Source organism: Leucoraja erinacea, chromosome 11, assembly GCF_028641065.1.
Source record: "Leucoraja erinacea ecotype New England chromosome 11, Leri_hhj_1, whole genome shotgun sequence".
NCBI classification, from domain to species: Eukaryota; Metazoa; Chordata; class Chondrichthyes; order Rajiformes; family Rajidae; genus Leucoraja; species Leucoraja erinaceus.
The window spans coordinates 2,507,413-2,521,264 of record NC_073387.1 but is presented as its reverse complement, the minus strand read 5'-3'; the positions used below and the strand labels follow the sequence as shown (position 1 = coordinate 2,521,264).

The window sequence follows — 13,852 nt, the reverse complement described above, 5'->3', positions numbered from 1 at the left end:
CACAAAGTTAACCAACCACAACCTAGAGCTAGTAACTTTTGAATTAGGAGGAAACAAGAAATCAGGTTGCCAGTTCAAAAAAGTAGGCATGGTCACAAGAGGGTGCAAACATGAGAAGCACATAGGTGATGAAAGAAAGATGCAAATGGACATGGCAGAATACTCCTTGCTGCTCAAAGTCCAGTGTCATGAGAAATGACACTAGAAGACATTTGAAAACTACACTTACCTTAACAAATTGAAAGTAAAGGTAGATAAGGAAAAGGGTAGATGCAGCGAGACCTGGGTGTCATGGTACACCAGTCATTGAAAGTAGGCATGCAGGTGCAGCAGGCAGTGAAGAAAGCGAATGGTATGTTAGCTTTCATAGCAAAAAGATTTGAGTATAGGAGCAGGGAGGTTCTACTGCAGTTGTACAGGGTCTTGGTGAGACCACACCTGGAGTATTGCGTACAGTTTTGGTCTCCAAATCTGAGGAAGGACATTATTGCCATAGAGGGAGTGCAGAGAAGGTTCACCAGACTGATTCCTGGGATGTCAGGACTGTCTTATGATGAAAGACTGGATAGACTTGGTTTAACTCTCTAGAATTTAGGAGATTGAGAGGGGATTTTATAGAAACTTACAATATTCTTAAGGGGTTGGACAGGCTAGATGCAGGATTGTTTCCGATGTTGGGGACGTCCAGGACAAGGGGGTCACAGCTTAAGGATAAGGGGGAAATCCTTTAAAACCGAGATGAGAAAAACTTTTTTCACACAGAGAGTGGCGAATCTCTGGCACTATGCCACAGAGGGTAGTTGAGGCCAGTTCATTGGCTATATTTAAGAGGGAGTTAGATGTGGCCCTTGTGGCTAAGGGGAGCAGAGGGTATGGAGAGAAGGCAGGTACGGGATACTGAGTTGGATGATCAGCCATGATCATATTGAATGGCGGTGCAGGCTCGAAGGGCCGAATGGCCTACTCCTGCACCTAATTTCTATGTTTCTATAACAAAGGAAATGCAACAAGTAGACAACATGGCCAAATGAGCCAGTTCCGCCATCCAAAAAGATTACAATTTGTTATTGGCCTATTTGAGCCATTATCTCTTGCCTGTTACCCACAATCTTGACTGCACAAAAGAACATATCTGTCCATCTCCACTTTGAACATATTCAATGATTCACCATCCACATCAACACGGCACCAAAAAATTCAAAGGATCACAATTGGCAGAGAAGAAATTTCTCTTAATTGCATTCTTAAATGCGCAACACCTACCCTGATCCCTTGGTCTACATTCATTCACATAGGGAAATATCTTCTCAGTAGCCAACCTGTCAGGCCCATTCAGTAAAATCACAGTGGCACTGGTTCTTCTAAACACCAATGAGTACAGGCCAAATCCTTCCTCACAAGTCTTTCCCTCAACACATGAATTTTCAAAGTAAACCTTCTCTTTACTGCCCCCGCGCTTTAGTAGAGATCAAAACTAGACAATGTACATCAGGTATGGCCTCTCCAACTGTACAGCTGTGCATGACAGATATGGACTTCATTTGCTTTATAATTTAAGCCAACATTCCATCTGCTTCCTAATTATTTGCCATACCGACACGCTAGTTTGTACTTTGTGTACAAGTATACCCAGAACCCTGGTAGTGAGTATACTTGTATATTCAAAGCTTCTTACCATTTAAATAATATTCTGCTTTTCTATTACATGGACTGTTTTGCTACACTAATTTGCTATATTGTGACATTTTGAAGTCTAATTTTCTATATTGCCATTATAAGAAGCTATATATAGTTTTGAAATAGAAACAGGATATGTAAATGTGGGGTATTTCCTTCTCCTTATAGTGATGGATATTTTCATTATGGAGCATGTGATAACAACTCATTTATAAAGATTGCCTTAAAATTGAAAAGATGACTGGTATACACGGATAAAAAATGTTCCTGTACTTCTTAAACGTAGTGGGTAAGTTTCAGTAAGAAGTGTTTATGCTTTGGTTCCATTCATTCCTCGCCACATCTCTTCCAAGTCTCTTATCAAAACTGACAAGTTTACTCATGTACAGTAAAAGTTCACGTATCAGCACATGTACTGGGTGAAAGCTTGCAGGCATATTAATAAAATTTGCACAGGCTACAACCTCAGTGAACCCAGTAAGAACAGTTGAATTACTGATTCATACAACAAGAGTAACCAGTTGGATAAGTGTATGAAGATAAATGGAATAAAACAAAATGTGAATAGAAACCGTGCGTGTGCGTGTGCGCGTGTGTGGTGCAGCCCTGAAATCTTTCGGGAAAGGCAGGAGCACATCTGTATGCATATATTTGCAATCACAGAGAAAAACGAAGGACATTTCAATAACTCTAAAATTAACAAATACAGTCAGTGCTAAAATGAGGAAATATTATATAAATAGAACCGCTTGGATAGTGACCTTTATATAGGCTAGGTAATTTGCAAAAGAAAAGCTTAAGGTTTTCCTGAACCGAAATAAAGTGCAAACAGACACATACACACAGGTGGGGGATGAATCAAAACATGGAGGCCTGAATCTGCTTGGCTTGGTTTATTGCTGAGGCAATTATAGCACTGGAGGAAATTGTATTTGGTATGATTGTGTTGGAAAATGGATAACTGAATAGGGGCATCTTCTTAAGCCAGAGGTCACTTGCTCTTTTCTTTATGGACATTCTTAAACCCCTTTTTCACAGGGCGACTTGACGCAAGAGGTAACCAGAGTTTAACATCGTGGGAACCTCGTGCGATAACAGTACGGCATTCGTGGACCATCGTGGCGCTAACGGCAGGTAATCGTGTAACTTGGGTACTCGGGAGAAAATTCAAGCAAGCTTGAATTTCTCCAAGAGTGACTTGTACACTTGTGGTTGAGCATTGCAACATTTTATGAACGTAGTGGCCAGTGCAATATCCATAGCAACTCTTGCGGTTACCGTGGGAACTCCTGCGAACGGTAAACCCGGAAGCTGGACAGAGGGGACAGAAGGTGAGTAAAAAAGGTGTTCTCAATGTCGCCAATGGAACATGTGTCCATCGAGGACGTTCCACCTCATTGTCATTGTTGGAGAATCTTTTTAACAGGAACACGCAGAGATGGCTCCCAGAAAAGCTCAAAGAAAGGGGGTAAAGCGTGTCAGAAAGGTTTTTGCCATGCAGGAGAATGAGGAGGAGACGCAGCAAGAGAGACAGGTGGAGAGGCAACAGGAGATGCCAGAGATAACACTGCCTGTGGGCTCCTTGGAGCAGGGAGAGGGTGAGCAAGGTGGATTTCAGATTGCCTCCCCAGTAGCCGTTGTAGGAATAGCCTCTACAGACGCTTATGTAAAGGGAAGATGGCAGAAGGTAAGGCCATATAACTTCTCCAGGGAACAAGAGGGGGAACTTGTAGAATGGTACCAATTTAACGAGATTCTCTACAATAAATCCAGAGAGGATTATAGAAACAGGGAGAGAAAACGGAACCTGCTGGAGACGAAGGCTGCGGAGTATCCCGGGTGCTCATGTGAGTATATATAACGATATATCAGTTCATCAACAGGAGAACCATTTAATGTTATCCAAGATTTAAAAACATACAATGCTATAGATGTAAAAGTGCTGTTTTTGCAGTTAACTTAAACTTCTCTTATAAGTCTGTCTGTGCCCTGCAGCTGCAAAGTAAAAAAGTCACAGACAGCTTTTACACCCTCTGTGTTTGAGGTTGGAATCATGTCTCTAAGTGCCATAAAATAAATTATGACATAATTTGTGCCACGTGATGATTTAATTGCACTTGACAGTTTACAATGCTCATTCAAGATTTAACGGGAAAGCTCGGGAGACGGACAAGTCACTCGCACAAATAACAGAAATGCCGAGTACCGTGGGAACTCTTTGTCTACCCCCCCGTTATATCGTATGATATCGTGTTAGACCACGACCACTTCACTCTGGTCACACCTTGCGTCAAGTCGCCCCATTAAGTTGTGAGGCTTGTGCTGAGTTTGAGATATAGTTCAGAGATAATAGGCCCTGTAGTTAGCCTTGGCTCTGTTGAATTAGGATGTATGTGAAAGGGAGTAGTTGCTTGGAGAAGAAGATAATTTGTAATATTTGTAAAAGGCCTTGTAGAGAGATTGGAAATACAGCTCCCAGAGATAGCAGGAAAAGGGGAGGCTGTAAGTTAAGAATGAAGCTGTATCCTGGAACCAAACTCTTATTAATCAAATTGACAGATTTACGACCCATGTATGCTTGGATGGGCGATGTGCGTTTTGAACTTAGAAACTGTAATTCAGCAAACATATATAATTAATGTTCTAAAGACATAGGTAAAAGTATTTCAAACTGTGAAATTGTAGTAAAATAAATTATGAAATGTATTGTCTTAGTAGGAATGTAAGCATTACTTATAGAAATTGTTTAGATTTATAGAAATATCTTTCTTCTTGGTATGGGAAGTGTATATGAATTGTGTGATCATTGCGTTATATATGCATCTTGTATTTTGAGGAGTGGTCCTTGATAAATGGGCCTACTGGGGTTTTGCTGTGTTGAAATAAAATAAGCAAAGTTATACAGGTGCACAACCTTTTATCCGAAGATCCAAATAACGAAAACCTCTGAATAGCGGACATTTTTTCAGTCCTTGAAGAAAGGTCCTTGAAAACGTTTACCGAGGGCGGCCCGCAGAGGTGACAGCAGAACCTCCGGTTGGTCCTCGAAGAAAGTGGAACTAAATCCCCATTCATAAAAGATAAGTTGAGGGTATATTGCGCGGGAGGGTTAATAATTGACAATATGCTGCTGTCTGCCCGCTGAGTTAAAAAGTTCCCACGGTAGACTCACGATACAGTGTATCGTGAGTCTTGCGTGGGAACTTTTTAACTCAGCAGGCACGGAGCAGCAGATTGTCGCTCCCTTCAGTTTCACCCCACCTACACCCCTCTGCTTCCCGGCCATGTGTGTGACCCCTTCCCTCCCCTCTCCAGCTCCCCGTCCATTGCACCGGCGTGGGGGCTTTGCACTGACTTCACGTCGGCGATGCCAGCATAATGTGACAGTCACCGGACACGTCAGGACCAACAGGACACCGACCCCCAGGCCCACTGCAAGCACGGAGATCCCAGAGACCCACAGCCAGCAGCAGCCCAGCCCCGTTCCAACTCCAGAGGAAAACTGCACATTCGCGGGAGACATCAGGACCACCAGAAGCCACTCCCCGATGGGCCGCTACGGCGACAAGTGGCAGTTCGCCCACAGCCCGAGCTGTGCCCCCTCATCGGGACACCGACCCCCAGGCCCACTGCAAGCACAGAGATCCCAGATCAGCAACTCCAGCCCAGCCCCGCTCCAACTCCAGAGGAACACGCTCCCCGTAGGGGCAGAAGCTGATGGTGTGCAAGGTACGTCTTGTTCTTGGGGTCGCGTAGCTCGGGCTGTGGGCGAACTGCCACTTGTCGCCGTAGCAGCCCATCGGGGAGCGGATTCCTCTGGAGTTGGAGGGGGAGGGGGGCATTGTGCTGTTTGATCGCCCCCTGCTATCCCAGGGACAGGGAGACAAGGACATTCACCGTGGGCAGAGGTGACCAGAGGTTCACCGTGGGCAGAGCGGAACCTCTGGTCGGTCCTCGACGAAAGGGGAACTAAATCCCCATTCATAAAAGAGAAGGTGAGGGTACATTGCGCGGGAGAGTAGGAATCCCAAGCCAAAGTTGAGTGACCAAAGCTCACCGAGGGTGGCCCGCAAAGGTCGCCTCTGCGGAACCTCTGATTGAAGAGTGTGAGAAAGGGGAACTAAGGCCCCTTCATAAAACGCGAAGGTGCCGAGATCAAGGCGCACATTGCGCGGGCGAGTAGGAATCCCACCACAAAGTTGAGTGAGCGTTCAACGTTAAAAAAATGGCCCGCAAAGGTGACAAATCCGAATTACCTCTGGTCGAAGGCCTGTCAGAAAGGGTGCACCTAAATCCCCTTCATAAACGAGAAAGAGGAGGGGATATCGATCCTGGAAGAAACCGGACATTTTTCACCAGGATGTCAGGTCTGCACACCAAAGCTCACGTTTGGTGCTAAACGCACTGTCGCCTAATCTGCTGCACACGGATATAAGAGTGTGAAAAAAGTTACTCCTCTCTGGACCCGCCCCAGGGCATGTAGCTCCGCTAGGGTGACACGAGTGCGAGAGGTGATTCAATGCTGCGGTCACATTTACAAATTCAGGAATTCATTCAACACACTGCATTTCATACAGACATTTATTCTGCAAGAAAAAACTACATTGCAGACTCAAACAGGAACTGCCAGGATCAAGGCGCAAACTCGCGACCTTGCGGATATGAGCCGAGCACTCTACCACTGAGCCAGCCATTAAAATCTACGCTAAAAAATTTCCATTCCGAAGACCGACAAATTACGAATTACGAAAAGTGTCTGGTCCCAAGGCTGTCGGATAAAAGGTTGTGCACCTGTACCACAGGCAAACGAAGGCTGTAAAGAGGCCAGGGAAGGGGGATCATGTGACTGATGTTGTAAATCACCAGGAGGACTCAGGCGATTGGTTACTAGCTCGTCATTCCCTCTGTATCTGAAATGTCTAATACCTATATAAATGCCATGAGTTTGTAGCAAAGTTACTCCTCTCTGGACCCGCCCCAGAGCATCAGCTCTGTGTTGGAAGGTTCAAGAGACTAGTCTCAGCTGAATAAATAATTGATTTCAACAGCAACAAGTATTTGAGTCAAGTTGACTTTAGATTGACAGAAGAACTCAGTTTAACAAAGTTGCAGGGTCATAAAACTCCATTCACAAAATTCAGCAGCAGGAAGTATTATAACAAAGAGTGATCAGTGGGATAGTCTAGGACCAGAGATCATGGTCTCAGAATAAAAAAGACATACCTTTCGAAAGGAGAGGAGGAATTTCTTTGGTCAGAGGGTGGTGAATCTGTGGAATTCATTGCCACAGACTTCTGTGGAGGCAAAATCATTGGGTACTTTTAAGTTGCAGATTGACATATTCTTGATTCGTAAGGGAGTCAGGGGTTATGGGGAGAAGCCAGGAGAATTGAGTTGAGAGGAAAACATAGATCTGCCATGATTGAATGGCAGAGTAGACTTGATGGGCCGAATTGACGAATACTGCTCCCATAACTTAGATTCAACAGTTATGGAAAAGGATAAGTATCTGAAGAAGGGTCTCGACCCAGATTGGGGAATTAATTAGGGAAAGGCATTTCTATGGAACTGAGAAATGGTTTAGCAAAAGTGGATTGGACATAGTTAATTGAAAGTAAATCAATATTTAATTAATGGAGACAGAAGAGACTGCGGTGCTGGAATCTGATGCAAATCAGCGGACCACAGAGTAAAGGGGCTGGTCAAGGGGATGATCATATTGATGGTTATGTCAGTTGGGCAGAAAGGCAGAAAATAAGGTTGCACAAAAAAGCTGGAGAAACTCCTGAGAATGGTGAAGTAATAGTGTATTTGAGGAGGTCCAACAAAACAAATGAATACTTATTTATGAGCAGAAACCAAGAAGTGTGGAGGGAACTTGGGAGTGTCCTAAAGGCAGGGCAGATTATAAAGCCCAGCCCAGCAGGATATTTTTGTTTTCGGTTGTAAGCAGAAACCAAGAATAAAAGGAGGAAGTTGTGGGAGAACTACAGTGCCCTCCATAATGGTTGGGATAAAGACCCATCATTTATTTATTTGTCTGTGTACTCCACAATGTGAGATTTGCATTAGGAAAAAAAAAAATCACATGTGGTTAAAGTGCACATTGTCAGATTTTATTAAAGGGTATATTTATACATTTTGGTTTAGTCCCCCCCATTTCAGGGCACCATAATGTTTGGAACACATGGCTTCACAGGTGTTTGTAATTGCTCCGGTGTTTAATTGCCCCTCGCAGCACCTAGTCTTTCCTCCAGTCTTTCCATCATCTTTGGAAACCCTTAATGCTGTTTATCAACACGAGGACCAAAGTTGTGCCAATGAAAGTCAAATAAGCCATTATGAGACTGAGAAACAAGAATAACACTGTTAGAGACGTCGGCCAAACATTAGGCTTACCAAAATCAACTGTTTGGAACATCATTAAGAAGAAAGAGAGCACTGGTGAGCTTACTAATCTCAAAGGGACTGGCAGGCCAAGGAAGACCTCCACAGCTGATGACAGAAGAATTCTCTCCATATTAAAGAAAAATTCCCAAACACTTGTCCGACAGATCAGAAACACTCGTCAGGAGTCAGATGTGGATTTGTCAATGACCAATGTCCGCAGAAGACTTCCTGAACTTCTGCAATATGCAAACCACTGGTTAGCTGCAAAAATAGGATGGCCTGGTTACAGTTTGCCAAGAAGTACTTAAAAGAGCGACCAGTTCTGGAGAAAGGTCTTGTGGACAGATGAGACGAAGATTAACTTAAGCTCAGGGTGATGGCAAGAGCAAAGTATGGAGGACAAAATATGGAGGAGAGAAGAAACTGCCCAAGATCTAAAGCATACCAGCTCATTTGTGAAACACAGTGGTGGGGGTGTTATGGCCTGGGCATGTATGGCTGCTGAAGGTACTGGCTCACTTATCTTCATTGATGATACAACTGCTGATGGTAGTAGCATAATGAATTCTGAAGTGTACAGACATATCTTATCTGCTCAAGTTCAAACAAATGCCTTAAAACTCACTGGCTGGATGTTCATTCTACAGCAAGACAATGATCCCAAACATACTGCTAAAGCAACAAAGGAGTTTTTCAAAGCTAAAAATTGGCCAATTTGTGGGTGGCCAAGTCAATCACCCGATCTGAACCCAATTGAGCATGCCTTTGATATAAGCTATAAGCTGGAGAAAATTGAAGGTTACTAGCCCCCAAAGCAAGCATAAACTAAAGTTGGCTGCAATACAGGCCTGGCAGAGCATCACCTGAAAAGACACCCAGCAACTGGTGATGTCCATGAATCGCAGACTTCAAGCAGTCATTGCATGCAAAGGATATGTAACAACATACTAAATATAACTACTTTCATTGTGGTGGACTTTAGGAGGAGAGGAACACCCCTGTCCCCTACCTCCATCAATGGTGTGGATGTGCACTTTACCAGGGAGTACAAATACTTGGGAGTGTATCTGTACAGTAAACTGGACTGGTCCAGGAACGCTGAGGCCCTGTACAAAGGACAGAACAGCCCGTATTTTTTTTAGAAGGCCTCACTCCTTCAACATCTGCAGTGAGATGCTGCAGATGTTCTACAAATCGATGGTAGCCAGTGCCATCTTCTTCGCTGCCGTGTGCTGGGGCAGCAAGGCGAAGGCTGCGGACGCCAATAGGATCAACAAACTCATCAGGAAGGCTGGGTCTCTCCTGGGAGCGGAGTTGGATTCTTGGGAGGTGGTCTTGGAGGAACTCAAACTGCGGAGCATCCTGGACAATACAGCTCACCCCCTCCATGACATACTGGTCAACCTGAGGAGCACCTTCACCAACAGACTGGTTCCACCAAGATGCCGGACAGAATGCCACAGGAGATCCTTCTTCCCTGTGGCTATCAAACTTTACAACTCTTCCCCCTTCTGCCGTGGGGTAAATTGAGACTAATTCCACCCCCCCCCTCAATCTTTGCATATCTTCAAAGCCTTACCACTCGCACATTATTTTCATTCTTCATGTATTTTATGTTTTTTTATGGCTGTTGGCAAATTGATTTTCCTCCTGGGATAAATAAAGTTGTATCGTATCATATCACATTTAAACTATACATGGATGTGTACTTGACGTACATAGATTAAGAGGGCATCTGTACCTTAACCATATTGTACCTAACACTTTACATAGAAACATAGAAAATAGGTGCAGACGTAGGACATTCAGCCCTTCAACCGTTCAATATGATCATGACTGACCATCCAGAATCCAGTGCCCCGTTTCTGCTTTCTCCCCATATCCCTTGATTCCGTTAGCCCCAAGATCTATATCTAACTCTCCCTTGAAAACATCCAGTGAATTGACCTCCACTGCCTTCTCTGGCAGATAATTCCACAGATTATCTCTGGCTGAAAAAGGTTTTTCCTCATCTCAGTCCTAAATGGCCTAACCCTTTTTCATAAACTGTGACCCCTGTTTCTGGACTCCACTAGCCCGTCCAATCCCTTAAGATATTTATATGTTTCTATAAGATCTCCTCTCATCCTTGTGAATCTTGGTACAAGTAAACTGCCAAAATTATTTTCTCAGCTAATAACATTTACAGCTTGTTTGGAAATTGTGGACCAGGTGCCTTCACAAACCCAACTATATTACCTCATCGACACTTTAATGCAATATGACAGAAAACAAAAAACTGCTTTGTTCCTGATAGTGTCTCTTGAAATAAATTTTAAATTGAATTGATCTACTCTCTCAAGTGAATTCAAAATATCTTGTGGCACTATTGAAGGATGAGAAATGGACTTATACTGTTAATTTCTATTAGCCAACATTTCTTTTTCAACTATCCCAACTAAAACGTAGCTAGGACCTACAACATAAATCTCGGCAGCAAGTTGACAACCACAAGAGATTAGGGATGACCATGGGTCTAAAAACACCAGTCTGACCTTTCATAACAGATTCAAAATTGTGATCAAGGTATAACATGCTCACCCATGAAGTAGCTTGTTATATTTAGCTGAGCAGGTTTGTCTAAAAAAAGTGTGCTATATTAGCTCAAATCAATTCCTCAAAATATTTAATGACCAGTTTTTTTTCAAAGCCAGTTCACTCAATGAAACATTTTAAGTGTAACCACTCTTGCAATGAGGTGGAACCAAATTTGCATGGGACCATACACTAACGGTAAATGTAACTAATCATTATTATTATTAACAATAATTGAAAGACAAATATTGGAGGAACAAAAGAAAATCTGCAGATGCTAAAAATTTGAAATAAAACAGAAATTGCTGTAAATACCCAACAGCACAAGTGACATATATAAAGGACAAACAGCTCATGGTTAAAATCTTGACTTTTCATCCAAACTGTGGAAAGTTATTTATCAAATAAGTTTAAAAGTGTAGGAAGGGAGAATGCGCAAGAAGCTCATTGATCATATGGAAGAGAGGAAAAATTATGAAACGGGTGACAGCGTAATGAAATTAAAAACTGGACCAAATCACATTCTCAATTTTTCCATTTAGATTATGCCATAGATCTATATGTCCACCGAAGACTTTGCCAAACATCCATGTCCAAGGACTTTGGCCACTCTAAATGAGTATGTCACAACTCTCGCAGACTTCAATAAATGTGTCATGTGGATTGCGTAACAAACTAGACAATACCAGTGTTCCTCAGCCAGAGAGTATGTATGAACTGAGGTTCACTACCAAGTGAAGTCCCAAGTCTGCAGCATTCAAGTCAAACAATCCATTATGCAAGAAATCTATACATAACCTTTGCAAAGCCAGCAAGAGAGAATTGTGGACCAAGTGAGAGTCCTCAGAATACCGCACAAACACCTGTCAATTGTGGCAAAGCCTGTATAACAGCCTGCAAAGTGAAAGCAGCATTCTGGTAACAATGCATCCTTCACAGATGAGTTCAATGCATTCTATGGTCACTTTGAACATGTCAGTGGAATGATGTCATCCATCCTGACAACCTCGAGAGCACATGCATCTTCGCAAATTTCCCCAAACCTAAGGAATGCAGTAAGAGCCAGTGACCTTCTCAATGCCAACCTGCAAAACGTTGACGGAAAAGTTTGAAACAGAAACCCGATCTGGTACTTTGAGATAAAGCATGAAAAAGCTACTCAGAAGAGTTGGTTTCAAATTACTTCACTGTCCCCAAATTGAAGTTGATCCAATGAATCAAAAGCAACCATCTTTTTCTGCAGCGCACTGAAAATACTCAATGCCAAATAAGATAAACTGTCTGGTCAATGCGGCTCAAGCTGATCTGCCCCAAAAGATTATGTCCAAAGCAAGTGTTCTGCAATATATTGTTTTGCAACTGAATACCTTGCAACTGATTTTATTTTATGTTATAAACAGATTCCGATACACATAAATTCATCCTCGGGATACTGTGGTCACGCAGTACAATAAGAGCATAAAGTCCTCTTCACGGCAGGGATACTTGAAAGTGTGCAAACTCTCAGGAACACTGAGCTTGGTTTAAATGATACATTTCCACATGGCAGATTCATTTATAGCAAACATCCAATTTCCTTAACCTTACCGCCCATTTCTTCCTCAACCCCATTTAATCCCTTGCTGTGAGCCCCAATCCCTATACTTACCATACCCATCTTTCCATATTTATAACCCCACTATTCACTACATCTTGCAATCTTCTGGTCTACCCTTAAACTTAACATTTTGGTTCCAGGTTTAAGGATCCACCTTCACCCAGCAGCTAAACCACCGGGTGGTGCCAGCAATGGCTGCCTCGCCAACAGCCTGTCCCTTCCTTCTTTTGTTGTTTGTTTAAATGTGTTAAATTATGTTTTTAGTGTTCTTTAGCTTATTTTATGTGGGGGGGGTGGGGGTAGTTGGGGGGAACTTTTTTTTAATCTCTTACCTCGACGGAGGTGCGTTTTTCTTTCCGTATCGTATCTCCGGCCGCACTGCGGCCTAACATCGAGGAGTTGGCGGACTTTGTTAGAGACCTAGTTCGAGAGCTCCACTGCGGGTGCCTGGGGTCTAACATCACGGAGCCCACGATGCATTTGCCAGGGATCGACCTCTGAGATCTACCCCGGGAGTCTGTGGGCTTTAACATCATGGTGAGAATATCCTGGTTATATAATAATTTATGATGTAAAATAATTTATTAAGTAAGATTAGCTTGACTTTTTTGGGTTCTGAATAAGCTGAAGTTGCAATTCTGTGGTATACTAGAAAATCTGTGGGAATCAGGAAGTTAGAAGCCTGCATTCAAGCTTTGCTGATAGTGCTTCCTGTTATGCCCAAGCAAAAGACGATTGACAATAGTAGAAGAGGATGTGTTCACTGGGGACTCGGTAGTTCCTGTAAACAGAAACTCTGTGCTGCCACTGATATTGATGCTTACATTGTTAAGACAGCATTGCAAATGTTGGGCTTTTTGGTGTTTGGGAACTTTGTAACTGAATTTTGTGATTGATATAACCATAGCATGAGAAGTATTATATTAGTGGCAATCATACTTTGAATGGGTGCAGCCTGTGATCGATTTGTGCTAAACGTCATTGCTGCAACTCTGTATAAACATGTGACCTGTTTCCAAAATACTATAAAAGATGCCGTATGTCTTCATTCAATAGAATGGCGGCTCAGGGAGAGTTAAGTGTCTGTTGCATACTTGACTCTGTATCCCTGACACTCTCGCCGGCTGATGATCAGTAAAGCTTGTGCTGGTTTACCTAACCTATTGCGAGTTGTCCGTTTTAAGAAATTACCCCTTAACAACGGAGCTCACAGTCTCCGGTTAGAGACCGACTTCGGGATCTCCAAGCCGCAGGAACTTCGACCGCCTCCACGCGGGAGCTTCAATTGCCCAGACGCAGGAACTTCGACTGCCGGCTTCGGGAGCTTCGATGGTTCGACTGCCCCGAATATAGTCGACAACATTTAGAGAGAAATTTAAAAAATGTTTATGGGTAAGAAATAAGCTTTACTTTTGGTGAAAATGTATAAAACATATTCTGAATGTTTACTCTAGATCATTTTTCAAATTACTCATCAGTGGGAAAAGGGAAGTGCAGAGGCACGGCTTATAGTTGCTGCCTCACAGCACAGTGACCTGGGGTCAACCGTGATCTCAGATGCTGTCTATGTCGAGTTTGTACATTCTTCCTGCGACCATGTGGGTTTCCTCCAAG

The 13,852-nt window shown here is 43.1% G+C and overlaps 1 protein-coding gene across 3 annotated transcripts in view; it reads right to left on the bottom strand.

Annotated features, from left to right (window-relative positions):
• Nucleotides 1-13,852, bottom strand: part of LOC129701415 (F-box/WD repeat-containing protein 11) — a 171,766-nt gene that overhangs the window by 146,015 nt on the left and 11,899 nt on the right. The window lies entirely within an intron of this gene.